The sequence below is a fragment of the Uloborus diversus genome, chromosome 5 (genome assembly GCF_026930045.1).
Source record: "Uloborus diversus isolate 005 chromosome 5, Udiv.v.3.1, whole genome shotgun sequence".
In the NCBI taxonomy this organism is placed as follows: Eukaryota; Metazoa; Arthropoda; class Arachnida; order Araneae; family Uloboridae; genus Uloborus; species Uloborus diversus.
Genome location: NC_072735.1, coordinates 180,551,513 through 180,566,552, shown reverse-complemented (window position 1 = coordinate 180,566,552; position 15,040 = coordinate 180,551,513).

Sequence of the window (15,040 nt, the reverse complement as noted above, 5' to 3'; positions counted from 1 at the left end):
GTTTTTCAGAAAATTACTAGAATCTTAAATCTAACAGGTAAAAAGATGAAATTTTAGTTTTTCCTACTAACATGACTGGTACCATAGAAAAATATTATCAGTTTCTAAGACTTCACGGCTCAGACCCACTAAACTCAATCCTCGATCGCTATGTCTGACTTTCTTTTTATACAAATACAAATACAAATGTGACGACCAGCAACAGGCTCTGGGCCCAGCTAGGCTGGTTCTTTTCAATTAATTAGTCCCCAATGAAGATCAATGGCCCTCTTAAAGCTATCCACTCCCTTGCTCATTACCGCCTCTTCCGGTAAGCTATTCCAAGTGCCCACGACCCTGCTAAAGTAGTAGTTTTTCCTGATTTCCAAGTTAGCCTGAGATTTAAATAGCTTAAAACAATGACCCCTTGTCCTGCTTTCCCCGCAAAAATTTAATCCATTTACATCTTTCATTTTGATAAATTTAAATAACTGAATCATGTCCCCTCTGACTCTCCTTTGCTCCAGGCTATACATGTTAAGCCTATTAAGTCTCGTATCATAATCTAAATCTGAGAGTCCCCTTACTAATTTAGTTACCCTTCTTTGAACCCTTTCCAATACAAAAATATCTTTCTTCAGATAAGGCGACCAAAACTGAACAGCATACTCCAAATGAGGTCTTACTAAACTCCTATATAAAGGCAGAAGAACTTTCTTAGATTTGTTTGAAATAGATCTATTGATGAACCCAAGCATTTTGTTGGCTTTGTTACTAGCAATACTACACTGTTGACTAAACTTGAAGTCCTGATTTATAAAGACACCCAGATCCATAACATTTTCTGCCTGATTTATGACTGAACCCTGTAAACGATATCTCATACGCTTATTTCCATGACCTAAGTGTAGCACTTGACATTTCCCTACATTAACTGCCATACCCCATTTATCTGCCCACTTAGTAATATGATCTAAATCCTCTTGCAGCTGTTTTACTTGTTCTTCATTTTCGACAATCCCCATAACTTTTACATCGTCAGCAAAACAATTTATGCTTCCAGAAATATTTTCATTGATGTCATTCATAAATATAATAAACAAAAGAGGCCCTAAAACTGATCCCTGAGGAACCCCACTTAAAACATCACTCCAATTAGAATGATTTCCTCTCACAACTACTCTTTGCTTCCTACCAGTAAGCCAATTTCTAACCCAAAGTAAAGTTTTTCCTCCTATTCCAATGTCAGCTAACTTGCTGAGAAGAGCAACATGCGGTACCTTGTCAAAAGCTTTTTGAAAATCAATATAAACAACATCCACACATTTTTTGTTATCTAAAGCTGAGGTAACCTTGTCGTAGAAATGCAATAAATTAGTAGTACAGGATTTACCTTTCCTGAAACCATACTGCAAACTAGTCAACAGACTATTAGTCTCTAAGAACATCATGATCTTAATTTTGATCAAAGTTTCGAAAATCTTACAAATCACCGAAGTCAAACTTACAGGTCTATAATTCCCAGCAATACCTTTAGACCCCTTCTTGAAGAGTGGCGTTATGTTAGCCAGCTTCCAGTCCTCTGGCACCGTCCCCGAGTTATAAGAAGCATTGAAAATATTCAAAATAACATCCACTAATTCCTCTGCACATTCAACTAAAATTTTGGATAAATATTATCTGGTCCCGGAGCTTTAGTTGCTTTAATCTTTTTCAAATGAAATAAAACCTCCTCCCTGGAAAATACAAAATCCTCAAGCTGTATAATAGCTTGTGTCTTGTTAGTGTCAACTGTTGAGATACAGTTATCGTTAAACACACTGGAAAAAAAGTTATTTAGAACATTTGCAATATCCCTATCGTTTTGGATTAAATTTCCATACTCATCAACCAAAGGCCCAATTTGACTGTTTCGAGTTTTCCCAGAATTAGCGTTTTTCTTTGCGTTCGGATGAAAAGCGAGACTTTTAAACTAAGATGGGGTACATGCACACCCAGTGGATACTTCCATTATAGAACTGGAAATAAATTTTAACTTCAGAGTTAGCAATCTTCTGATGGCGCAAGTATTTTAGGCTCAATCGAGAGCATGAGCAGTAGCAGCTGCTGACCTTGGCACGTGCTCAACTGCCACTTCGGAGTACATTTCTTGTTTTCAATCTGTTGAGGTTAAAGTTCTGATTTTCCGATGATACGATGTTATGCTGTTTCAAAATTCAAGGAATCATTTCTTCCCCGTCGATTGTCCGAAAACTGATGATATCAGTTGGATATCGAACCTTTGATTTGCTAACTGTTGTCTGTATTCTCACAGGAAAATGTAACTTTATAGAAATTGAACATGGAATGTTCAATTTCTGACTCAAGACACTCAAAGACTGATTCAATTTCTGAATGTGTTGCCAAGCTTGGGGTACAGGTCCCTGAGAGATTTCGTCTCCTCCAGAGTCCTTCGTTTTAAACAACAGTGCCAATCTGACTTTTGTAATTTATATATGTACATAAAGCATTATTTACCCCCTCCCTCTACCCTTTAACTCTGAATGCGCAAGTGGCAGCGTTGGATGTTAATTTCGAGAATGCATCCGTTTGGTATGCAAAATGTACTGAACGAGTTCAGTAAAATTAAATTGACTAGCCTTTTTTTACCTCAACATCTAGTGACGTAAGTAGCCTTCTAACAATGGTTACAGTAGGCAATAATGGTGCCAGTTCTGGAAAACAACCGAAACACCCCTTCTTATTTTTGAGTTCTATTTACACTTGAAAGAAACGAAATGTGCCTATTTATCTGACGTTGTGTACATGATAAAAAGTCAACTATAAAATTCTGTTAAGGGAGCAGGCTTCAGACGAGTGTTAATTTTAAAATTCCAAACCGGCAACTCTTTTCTTTTTCGTCTTTTTATATTTTATTTACAATTATCATTTAAATTTCGGGTTACATATGAACTTTCCCGTATTTAGCCATTGTTGTGCAATTAAACTGGAAAAAAAAATCCACCTCCTGATATTAAAACATGCCATGGCGCAGTTTGCTATGGTAGAGACTGGAGAAATGTTTTCACAATGAATGGAGTTGCTTTAATTTTCTGAAAATTAGAGCACAATTTTCTACACTAGATAAGTACTTCTCTAAATTAGAGAATCAGAAATAACAAACAATAGAACAAAATGTGAAAATTGTTATCAATTTGTTAGTTTATAATTTTAGTATAGCAAATGGTTTTTTTTTTTTTTTTTTTTTTTGCTAAAGTAACTGTCCGTTATTCGAAGTGTTAGCTATTCAGAGTGAATAATGTGGGAAAACCAAAAGTCCTGGGATTCGAAGAGATGCTCGCTGCTTGGGAGTGTCCGTTAAGGGAGGTTTTACATAGATTTTGTTTCGTCATGCAATAAACATACTTTTTCATTTATGTAACATTTCCTTTTTAATGCAGTTAAATATTTGATAACATTTGATGAAACTCATTTTGTCACTCTCTTGGGGTCAGTGGCGCACATAGAAATTTCTCAACGGGGGGGGTGGGGGGGTCCAGGTTCGAAGGTTCACCATTCTCATATCATACTCCAACACGCAACTACTTATATTATATACTATCTTTTAACCACGACTTCATCGCTCGCGTTGATGTAGATTTTGTCAAACGATTCAGGCCAACGTAGGTAGAGGTCAATTACTTGCAAAAAAAAAAAAAAAAGAACCTACGTAGAATCAAGAAAAGTATAAGAGTAGGAAAGAGGTTAGCCATACACTTAAGCGATACACTTCTTTTCTTCTTCTTTATCTTCCTTACTAATAATAAAGCAGAAAGTCTCTCTGTCCGGAGGATGTCTGGATGTCTGTAGGATATCTGTAGGATGTCTGTGACGCGCATAGCGCCTAAACCGTTCGGCCGATTTTCATGAAATTTGGCACGAAGTTAGTATGTAGCATGGGGGTGTGCACCTAGAAGCGATTTTTCGAAAATTCGATGTGGTTCTTTTTTTATTCCAATTTTAAGAAAAAAAACTATCATAAATTACGAAAACATGAGTACAAGCCAATTGACGAGAAAATTCACAATACATTATTTGTAATTACAGGCGAACCAAAAGACCTTTTAATTTTTCTATTACGGGCGAAGCCGTGCGGGTACCACTAGTTACTAATAATAAAGCTGAATGTCTCTCTGTCCGGAGGATGTCTGGATGTCTGTAGGATATCTGTAGGATGTCTGTGACGCGCATAGCGCCTAAACCGTTCGGCCGGTTTTCATGAAATTTGGCACGAAGTTAGTATGTAGCATGGGGGCGTGCACCTCGAAGCGATTTTTCGAAAATTCGATGTGGTTCTATTTTTATTCCAATTTTAAGAAAGAAAGTATCATAAATTACGAAATTATCGTAACGTGTAACCGTAACATGGGCACAAGCCAATTGGCGAGATACGAAATTATCATAACGTGGAACCGTAATGTCGGTACAAGGCAACTGGCGAGAAAATTCACTATACATTATTTGTAAATATACAGGCGAACCAAAAGACCTTTTGATTTTTCTATTGCGGGCGAAGCCGTGCGGGTATCACTAGTTACTAATAATAAAGCTCAAAGTCTCTCTGTCTGGATGTCTGGAGGATGTCTGTAGGATGTCTGTGACGCGCATAGCGCACAGACCATCCGGCCGATTTTCATGAAATTAGGCACAAAGTTAGTTTGTAGTATGGGGGTGTGCACCTCGAAGCGATTTTTCGAAAATTTGATTTTGTTCTTTTTCTATTTCAATTTTAAGAACGCTTTCCGGAACAAAATTATCATAAGATAGACAAGTAAATTACGAAATTAACATGACGTGGAATGGGAGAGCGAATGAACATAGTCAATTGGCGAGAAAATCATCATCCATTATTTGTAAATATACAGGCGAACCGAATGACCTTTTAATTTTCAACTACGGGCAAAGCCGTGCGGGTGCCACTAGTTACTAATAATAAAGCTGAAAGTCTCTCTGCCCAGAGGATGTCTGTATTATGTCTGGATCTCTGTGACGCGCATAGCGCCTAGACCGTTCGGCCGATTTTCATGAAATTTGGCACAAAGTTAGTTTGTAGCATGGAGTTAAGCACTTCGAAGCGATTTTTCGAAAATTCGATGTGGTTCTTTTTCTATTCCAATTTTAAGAACAAAATTATCATAGGATGGAAGAGTAAATTACGAAATTATCATAACGTGGAACCGTAACATGGGTACAAGCCAATTGGCGAGAAAATTCACCACACATTATTTGTAAATATACAGGCGAACCAAAAGACCTTTTAATTTTTCTATTACGGGTAAAGCCGTGCGAGTACCACTAGTCCTGAATAAATAAGGAGAAATGCGCCTAAAATTGCAAAGGCACAGTCCCAAAATAGTCAGCGGTCATGACAAATCCTTATCTTAATCTATAAAAATCTTCTGCGCGGACGTTTGTCACCATAAGGCTTTTAAACGGCTGGACCGATTTTGATCAAATTTTTTGTGATGTAATTAAGTTGTGGCAAGCATGGTTTTGAAGTGCGATGAATCGAATTGGAAACGTTTTTGTTAATTAATTAATTAATTTAAACATCGGATCTTTATATCTCCCAAATGATTAATATTTATTTTAAACTTTTGTTGAGCGAGAAGTGAAATAAAAATTTAACCCGTTGCCGAAGGACAATAAGAAAGTCAGCTCTGCTTTTTGTAATGAAATTTCCTTCTGTGATATGTCAATTGTGAACAGATATAACGTAGAGAGAGAGAGAGTGAAGCCTTCATTTCTTGAAAGCAACGATTTTAGGTCCAGTGATATATTTTAAAGTAAAGTATTGGAAGAAATCGGATTTCTTTCACTAGGTTCACGCAAAACGCGTATTTTTCGTCGTAGTTAAACCCTGTGACCAGGTCGCTGCTTTAGGTTTTCCTAACCAACCCATCGGATAGTACCGTACATAACAACATTTGTTTCTCGGTTCAAATCCATCTGAGTTTTGGCATTAAGGGCAAAAACACTTTAAGAACTATCAAACTAATCAGTATATTATTAAAGGAAAAGATAGTGGAGTGTGAAGACGAAATAAATTTTATTTTCATCCAAATAAATTACAACAGGGTAGTTCTGTACACACAAGATCAGTGCAGTGCACTCTTAATTCAAAAGAACGAAAAAATAACTCTTAAAAAGAGTGAAATCTATTGCGGGTGCATTCATTCTTTCTGAGTGCTAGCTTTATCGAAAAAAGACGCTTTACGAAAAAACCAAGACTAAAACTTTTCTTTATTCGCGTGAAATTCGAAAACACTCCGTTGATGAGCGAAATATAAAAACATTCTTTAAAAGAAGGACTCAAAAACATTTTCATTGGTTCGATTCTGTCACGTGATTTTGTTTAGGGAGAATTTTCTATACCTCCACGTTAGGCTTAACTAACGTTGGTCGCGAATACCAAGTGCATGTCGCTATCTAAATGTCTTCATTTAATGAATTTAAACAGTATTTGTTGCCGAATGAGATTTCTGAAGGAAATGCACAAAAACTACATGGTAAGTGCGAAGAATTTTTTTTATTAAAACTTGTAACTGTTAATATGTCTTGAACTACTCGTATATCGTTACAAATCACCCACGTGCAATGTTACGGCGAACTTTTTGTAACTTTTCCTTCCAAATGAATGAAACTTTCATCAACAATTTTGTTTCGGTCATCGAATCAAAAATATGACATTTGAAACAGTCGTTACCATCTTTGGTGTGTGTGTGTACTGTATATATATATTTTTTAGGCAGGTGTTACAGACCCGACCATGCGCAAATCTATAGGTCGGATACCGAATCCGCTCCCGATGGTCGGAGCTCCAACCACTGCATAATTTTAAATTAATCAAATATTGTTTTTGTGTATAATAAACTTTAAAGAGTATCATGAACTTTCTATATTACACTCATTCATGTGTAACGGGCCATTCATTAATTAAGTAAGGGTCCTGGGAGGGAGGGAGTTAAAAATTCTCTACATACCCTTGCTTGGAGAGGGGGGGGAGGGGTTAGATCCATTCTTACGTAATATTTTCCAAGCTGATATTTTATATAGAAATCCACGGTCAAGTGGTTTGGCAAATATTATATTTCATTTGCTTCAGGAAGGTAAAAGTATGTATTATAGGATGAGCTGGTTTTTACTTGTGTTTCAAAGAATGAAACGTGTAAAATATAATAAAAGAATCGCACTGTGTTTTGCATGTCTTATTTTTAATTATTATCGCATTATATACAAAAATTATTTGTCGAAAAAACATTCGTTCTAGATTCCTTACAGTAAACATTTCTTTACTCAAAAATGTTTTAAAAAAATAATAATAGTTAATTTAAGAACGATCCCAGTGATGCAATATTTGTTATTTTATTATTGTGAAGAAAAAAAGAATCTTACGTAAGATGGGGGGGGGAGTCTTGCATACCATTACATAGGGGGAAGGGAAGGTCAAAAATTGGGAAAATTGTCCTTACGTAATTGATGAATGGCCCCGAAGAAACAAAATTGAATTCAAACGTATCTTGTCACAATTTATGACTGACTTTTTAAATTAATTTGGACTGATATAACTTTTAAAACATTATTAATGTTAAAAGGCACACTGAGAATATAAATATAGAGTTTCAAAATTTTAAATCTATTTATTTGGAACTGTGTGGGTTTTTTAATTTTATTTCAATCTTTAGATTAGGAATTGTACGTAATATTGCACATGGGTGATTTGTAACGATATACAAGTAGTTCAAGAAATATTACCAGTTAAAGTTTTAATAAAAAATAAAATTCTTCGTACTTACCATACAGTTTTTGTGCATCCTCTTCGGAAACACTAAAAACAGTTTTTTTTTCCTTTTTTTTAACTTAAAAACTTTTTTTTTTTCAAATGAAATAACAGTTTTAAATTCAAATACACAGTATAAGCACATGAAAACACGTTTAAAAAACAATTTCACCAAATGAGACTGAAATGATTTTACCTATTTTATTCTAAAAAAGAGTGAAATAGCGGCTTTCCAAAACGGAAAGCAGCCACTCATTTAGGATATTAATTTAGTCTTAAAAAAGAGTGAAAAACACTTATCAAAAGGGAGTGAAATTAGCTTAACCAAAAGGAGTGAAAATAACCGCTCCGCAAAAGGAATGAAATTCACTCCTATAAGGAAAGTGCGTTTTCAATACTGGAAAGGAGTGAAAATTTACTCAGTCTGAGTTAAAATCGCTGGAATTTTTTAAGAGAGTGGAAGATTTTATATCTTTGGTGGAAAGAAAAAATTAGGCAAATATATGAAGTTTTCGTTCCAAAGATGGGACCGCTAATTGGTCGGAGTTCGTTCGCTTACTGATCGGCCGGATTACAGGAACTTGGTGGCTTGGTGACCTTGGCCATAACAATACGGTTGCGTGATTATTTGTTTATTACTGTTAATGTAATTTATTGCATCTTTTGTTCATTTAGTGAAGTATTTTAAATTGCAAAGAATTGTTTTTGGTTTTTAAAGAGTGTTTAGTCTATAATTGAAGAAAGAGTTTATTTTACATCGGGATGGGAGTAATTTTTGCTTATTCAGGGAACTGTTTTTACATTTTTCATTTTTTAAACGATATCCATTCGATTGTTTTATTTATTTATTTTTTTTCATATGGGGGACGTTGCAGCGGGATTTCCCGGTTTTACTAGATGGGAAAGTTATTTTTTTATGCTTAATATCTGAGGATGATTTTCATCCTTTGAGCATGGCTAAAGGAACAAACCATACAATCTCTGAAGATCTTTGAAGTACGCGAGAAAAAATAGTTGATAAAACAACTGCTCAGTGGGCACTAGATAAATCAAATTGTAATAAATATGTGCATTCTGACACCAAGCAGCTTAAAACATATTCTATTTACTTATTTTTTTTCAACAAAACGGTTGAAATACTTGAAAGTTTATTGAAATTTTTTAACTTTTCAATTGACAAAGTTTGAACAGAACAACGTCTGTCGGGTCCTCTAGTTTGAATATAAATCTTAAAATATCCCTTTAGAGTGAATCAAATCTTTCAAATGGCCATCAAGAGAAGTCAACAGTTTCTAATAAGTAACGTTAACAGTCTCGTTCAAAACATCTAAAAGATCGGAGTAAAAAACTTTATAAAATAAGAACGGTGCTCCCCATTGTCGCTATTAGAATAAGTACCACAAAACTGCAATTACCATCATTAATCCTCAAAAACACAAATGACCATTAAACGTTTCATAATAATTTACAAATAATTCAACAATGCGCTAAAGTTCAAGTGGTCGCTTAGCTGGAGATAAAAAATGGACTTGGCATCAGCCAAGATGTTTTCATTTTAATAGATTATCTTTTACATTATTTTAACGTTTTGTTTTATTTATTTGGCGGAATGACTTCAATATTGAATTTAATATTTTCAACTTAACTTATTTTGCGGGCTTTTGTTTTATCATTTTAATGCAACTTTTAAAAATGCTGGGTCGCCAAGGTTTTGGATTTTTTCGTTACGAAATCGTTATTGTCCACTCAATAAATAAAAAAAATGGCATTTTAGGTCCATTTTCCATTTTTGCAATGGGGTTCTTTCCTTCAATCAAAAGTAGTACTTTTTGTCATGGAAATTGATAGAATAAGTAAAAAAAATAACATGGATCCTGTGGGAAAAAATGTGCAAATTCTATGTCGATCCGGTGGTTCAGTGATAGGTTCAAATTATCACGACTCGAAGTGAACTTAACATGTTTATTGAAGACTATGTACATATTTACATATTGGTGATTAAACCAAATCATTTATTCTAAACAGCGAATTACTCGCTTCCACGGAGCTTGCGCTCGTGTTACGAATTCTATACATCTCTTCCACTGTCAAAGTTGCCACTAAATTTTTCCATAATCAACTTACTTAATTCAATAAGCGCTTGCAGCGCTCTCTATTGGAATAATAGTTGGGAAGGAGCATAGAGCTTAGGTTTCTCTACACACTCCCCACCTAAACTCCTCGAGTTTACATTTTCTTTGTAATCAAAATATATTGAAATATAACAATAACAATTTTACACAACAAAAATAAATATAGCAATATAAAAAAGTATTTAGAGAAACAAATAATACCATATTCAAATTATTATGCTTTTCAATAAGTAATGAATATCAAATGAAAAATAATTAGATAAATTCAAAAATCAAAAATAAAGAAATTAAAGTTCTAAACTATCAAATCGTTTAACTAATATATAGGAAAGAAAAAAAAAAAAAAGTTCCAAAAGTTTTTTTTTTTCACTGTCCATTGATCATTTCCAAAGGATACACTAGTTGTATCGGCCTCCTGTATTGTCCGTCCTTTGTCTTAACTGTGCAGGCACGAACAAGTCCATCACGTCCTTTAAAGAGTTCTGTAATAATACCTAAAGGCCACAAGAACTTATTTTTGTTACTTCCTTCGAGAAGTACCACGTCCCCTATCTTGAGAGATTTTCCTTCTTTACTGCAATCCAAGCGATGTCCAGTTCTTAAATCTAGAAGATATTGGGTTTTCCATTTCAGCCAAATGTTCTTTAACAGTTTTGTCTGATACTCCTTTCTTCTTCTCAATTGGTCAGGAGAAGTTTTGGCGATGAGATCAGAGAAGTGAACTGGATAGCTGTGGTCATTCTTTGCATAATTTTAAAAATGTAAGGGAGTTAATGCTTCAGGTTCATCTATCTCGTTGTAGGTGTAAGATAGTGGGCGCGAGTTCAAAACTGTTTCCACTTCTGTTAGAAGCGTTGTCATTTCCTCGAACGTCAGAAGGGCTTTTCCTATTACTTTTCGCAAACATTCCTTAACCGATGTAACAAGGCGTTCATAGAATCCTCCCCACCATGCGGCTCTTTCGATGATGTATTTCCATTGTGTTCTTTCTTTAGCTATGAAATTTTTAAATGTATCATCTTCCAATATTTTAGAAAACTTTCTCATTTCTGCTTCAGCTTTCTTAAACGTCTTAGCATTATCGGAATAAATGATTTTGCAATTCCCTCTTCTACTTAAGAATCTTCTGAATGCAAGTAAAAAGGCTTGTGTCGACATGTTTGACACAAGTTCAAGATGTACGGCACGAGTTACTGCGCAGGTGAACAAAACAATATACGATTTTTGCATTTCTTTAGAGTTTTTTACATATACAGGTCCCGCAAAATCAATTCCGCAAATGGAAAATGGTGGTGACTCTTGGATTCTATCTTTCGGTAAGGGTGCTGTCATTTGATCTGCTGGTTTGGCCAAATATTTCTGGCAAATCAAGCATTTTTTGATGATCTTTTTAATTAACTGGCGCCCCTTCGGGATCCAGAAGCGAGATCTAATTTTGGCTAGAGTAGCAGATGTACCTCCGTGCATTATTTTTTCATGCTCTTTAAGTACTATCAGTCTTGTTAGCGCGGAGTTTGTAGGCAAGATGACTGGATGTTTATTATCCAAAGAAAACTCTGAGAACTCGAATCTTCCTCCTAATCTCATGATTTGCTTTTCATCGATGTAGAGGGCGAAATTGTACAACGGAATATTCTTTTCAACCGAATTACCCTCACTTAAAGATTTAAATTCTTCTCCAAAGTGTCTCTTTTGTTCACATCGTATCAATAAATTTTCTGCTTCTTGTAGCTCTTCTGTAATTAGAGCTCCTTGTATGTTACTAGATTTTCTCAATTTCGCGATAAAGCGTTTTGTCCATGCTGTAACCCTCAACAACTTTTCTAAGTCACTATATTTGGATAAATCAACTGGGTCTTCTCTATGTTCGACTATACATTCAAGTTCATGTGTCTCCAGGGATTTTTTTCTATATTCTAGCTGAGATTCTTCTACTATTTTCTCATGGATCAATTTTGGCCAATGGTCAGGCGAAAGTCTCAACCAAGGTGGACCTTGTGTCCAAAGGGGTTCATTAATCAACTTTGAGATCTTTGCTCCACGGCTGACTAAGTCCGCTGGATTATCACAACTTCTGCAGTGTCCCCAATTATTTGGTGACGTCAACTTCTGAATATCCTGAACGCGATTCTTAACAAAGGGTTTAAATGCATCGGGCTGTTTCTTGATCCAAAAATACGTTATGCTTGAATCGGTCCAAAAATAACAAGGAATATTTAAATTCAAAATTCTCACTATATTATTTCCCAGTTTGGCAGATAGTAATGCCCCCATTAGTTCTAATCTGGGTAAGGTGAGTATTTTCAATGGCGCTACCCTATTTTTGGAAGCAATGAACGTCGTTTGAATTTCTTTATCATTCGTCTTGAAACGTAAGTACGCAACTGTACCATATGCCACAGTGCTAGCGTCTGAGAAGCAATGTAGTTCGAGATTTCTAATGTCTGAGCACAAACTTTCAAAAAAATAATTTCGAGGGATTTTGAATTCACTTATTTGATGCAACTCTTCGCACCATTTTCTCCATATGGAGATCAAATCTTCAGGAAGTGGATCGTCCCAATCTATATGTGATGCCCAAATCTTCTGAATTAAGAGTTTGATTCTTACAGTGAAGGGTCCCAAAATTCCTATTGGGTCAAAAATTCGTCCTAACACTTGTAGAATAAACCTTTTTGTCTCAATTGGTTTCGATAAAAATGACAATAGGCTTCAAATATCAAAATACAGTAAATCCCTCGAATTATCCCACGCCATGCCCAAAACCTTTAAGGCGGTGTTTTCAACATCAGAAATTTGAAAATTTGCATTTGAAATTATGCCTTCCTTTTCCCAAAGTGCATGTAATTCTCTCGAATTAGTATGCCATTTGTGCAGTAGCATGCTCGCTTCCTTGAATATCTGGATTGTCTCCAAAGAAGTAGTCAAGGCTTCTCTGACTGTGTCTCGACTTAAAATTACATCATTTACATAAACATTATTTTCTAAAATACTAACTGTTTCAGGGTAGAGTTGTTTATACTTTTTAAAGTGATGTTTGAGAGTTGCTGATAGTAAAAATGATGAGCTATTCAGTCCGAAAAGAATTGTTGAAAAACGATAAACAAGAGGCGGGACATTGTCATTGGTGGGGAAGTCAGTGAAGAAAAATCTGGTTACGTCTCGATCTTCTTTATCTAAGAGAATCTGTAAGAACGCTTGCTTTATATCTGCAGTAAATGCTACTGGATAATATCTAAATCTTAACAGAATTTCGAATATCTCCGGATACAAATTTGGGCCAACGTGGAGACAGTCATTTAAAGATGCGGAGTTTGAGTCATGTGATGACGCATCAAAAACAATTCGCAATTTGCTTGTGGTTCTATCTTCACGTATTTCTTCCCTATGAGGCAAATAAAACACGATATTTTCTTTATCCGTTTCGTCTGTGACGGGTTCAATTATATTCTGTTTCAAGTAATCTTGTATTATGTTTTGGTATTCAGAAAATAGTTGCGGATTTTTTTTGAATCGATTTCTAAGTCGGTTGAACCTTTGTTCCGCGATTTCTCTATTATCATCCAATCTTGATGTGTCACTTTTCCATGGTAATTTAACTTTATACCGACATTCTTCGTATACTACATCAGATTCGAACTGTTTGAGGATTTCATTTTCGGTTGAATTATAATTTTGATTTTCGCATATGAGTCCGGAATTTTCCAAATCCCAAAATTTTTCTATTTGTTTCGAGATTAAATCTTCCTCTACTATCACATTAAATGATAAAGTAAAGTTATCTTCTCCTTCTCGTCCTTGTAGGCTCCAGCCAAAAATAGTTTCTACAGCCACAAGATTTTTGTTCAAACGTTTAATGTGACCCGTTACTATATTGTAGTAATAATCTGCTCCGATCAAAATGCCAACAGGTTGTTGACTGTCAAGAGAATCCGCTAATATCAAATTTCGTAGCAGTTTATTTTGTCTAATTTCTTTTGATTTTGGCGGAGGAATGTCCGAACCTGATATGTGATCGGTAACCAATAATTCAACTTCTATTCTAGAATTAGGGGAACTTCTATGTTCAAGTACTAATTTAATGACGTCGTAAGTCTTTTGAATTGGCGTAGTAATTCCAAAAGTGTAAACCGATAATTTTTCTTTTCTAATTATTTCAAGATCTAATTTATTAGCTAATTCTTGTGTAATGAAAGACTTCATGCTTCCATTGTCCAAAAGAAGACGCGGATAACTTATGCCTTGTTTTGTTTTGACTTTTACCAAGCAAGTTTGCAAAAGCATTGAATAGGATTTAGAATGTGATACGGCAGAAATGATTTCCTTATTTTTTTCAAATTGACTATCATTATTTCTCGAAAGTGAACTTGCTTCTTTTTCGTCGGTGTCATTATATTTTAACTTCGAATGAGATTTATAACAAATCGCCTCGGAATGAGCTCCTTTGCAAATTTTGCAACGCTTAGTTGCCTTAAAGTGGCAAGCAGATATTCTGTGATTTTTTCTAAGGCATAAATAACACCTGCCATCCCCCCGCAATACATTCCTTTTTTCATCCACGTTGAGATTTACGCATTTTTCCGACTCGTGATCTTCTGAGCAAAATAGACACTTGTCAAGATTTATTGACGTTTTAGCAATTAGCTCATGTGTTGAAGGACATCTGTTTTCTGTAAAGTGCTGTGATCTGGAAGGGATCTTTCTGAACTGCTTATTATTCAAAGTACTTGTGTTAATCTGTTCACTGCTATTCGAAGGCGGAAGTTTTATACTAGCGATTTTTTCCCGAGATTCTATCTCCGAACGGAGAAAGTTTAGAAATGCATTCAAATCTATATTGGCTGAATTCTCTCTATTGCGGTGAAATTCTAGAGCGATATCAGCAGGAATTACTTTCATCAAAACAGGAATTAACATATTCGCGTAACTCTCGGGTTGGACATTGAGTGAAAAAAGGCTTCTTATTTGTACGTTAATTTTATCATACAATTTTCTTAATTTCGTAACTTCATTTGAGCTTTGTACCGGGGTCAAACTCAAGAGATTGAAAATGTGCGTGTTAATTATCAAGTCGTTTTGACCAAATCTATTTTTGAGAATGTCTATCGCA